A 1246-nucleotide genomic window follows, 5' to 3' on the forward strand; every position below is an offset into this window, starting at 1 on the left:
TGGAAGACTAGAATATAGACTTGGAAAAGTGGAGGAGAATGTGGATTTATCTCAGAATGAAATTATTATGTCACAATATAGAGATATGGAATTTGCTTTGAGAATAAGGGGAGAATGCTTAAGAAAATTTGAAGGAAGAGATTGCAACAGATTTGGCTTTGGTTTTGTCTTGCGAACCTGAAGAAATTATGAAAGAAATAGAAAAAATCTTTAGAGTTAATTCATGGGTCGCGAGACAGAGAAATCTGCCAAGAGATGTTGTAATCTACTTTTCTAGAAGATCAATTCGTAACAAAATAATTCAAGCCTTTTACAAGCAGAGATTCCAAACTGCAGCACAAGATGTTATAATTTTAAAGGAAATACCACCTTAGGAGAAGAAAGGATTTTGCTTTTCTGGCTGATGAGCTGAAAAAGCGACAAATTCAATTTAGATGGGATATACCTGTTGGTATATTTGTGAATTATATGGGAACACGTTACAGATTGAATTCAATTCAAAAAGCAAGAGATTTTTATACTTCAGTTTTGAAAGCAAGTTTACCATCATCTCCATGAGTTACTAGAAAGGAAGGATTGCTTGAAGAACAAGCGTTTGAAGGAGCTACATCATCAAGAGTAATAGATTTACAGGATGAAAGCAAGCAGCAACTTTTGGAGACGAAAGACGATCCTAAGGCACAAAGAATGACCCGTGCAGCTCATAGATGTAAAGAAAAAGAACGGCAAAAAGTTGATGTTGCACCTGCAGCATATCAAGTTACTTCAGAGCCAGTGGGAGGTACAAGACCAAAGAGATCAGTGACAGCTGACCTTCAAGGAGTGTTCCAGAGGCTCTCTGCCACCAAAGATGGCAAGGTTTCTGACATGGAATGTTAATGGTTTGAATTCACCACAGAAAAGAAAAAAGATATTTCATTATTTGAAACAACATAAAAATGATTTTGTGTGCTTGCAAGAAACTCATATTGCTGCAAAGGATCAAAAGTATTTGATTAATTCACGGTTGGGAACACATTTTATTGCACCTGCTCCGCAGAAAAAGGACGGGGTAGTTATTTATGTGAGAAAAGATTTTTCGCCTAAATTAATTGATTGTGATCAGGAGGGAAGATATGTGTTTATTGAGCTAATTTTGAATGGAAGCAGATGTCTTATTATTGGATTATATGCCCCAAATCAACAACAGAAACAGTTTTACAAGTTGATGCATCAAAAATTAAACCAATTGGATTACAAATCAGTT

This window comes from Protobothrops mucrosquamatus, unplaced genomic scaffold (assembly GCF_001527695.2).
Source record: "Protobothrops mucrosquamatus isolate PMUCROS unplaced genomic scaffold, P.Mucros_1.0 scaffold1196, whole genome shotgun sequence".
In the NCBI taxonomy this organism is placed as follows: domain Eukaryota; kingdom Metazoa; phylum Chordata; class Lepidosauria; order Squamata; family Viperidae; genus Protobothrops; species Protobothrops mucrosquamatus.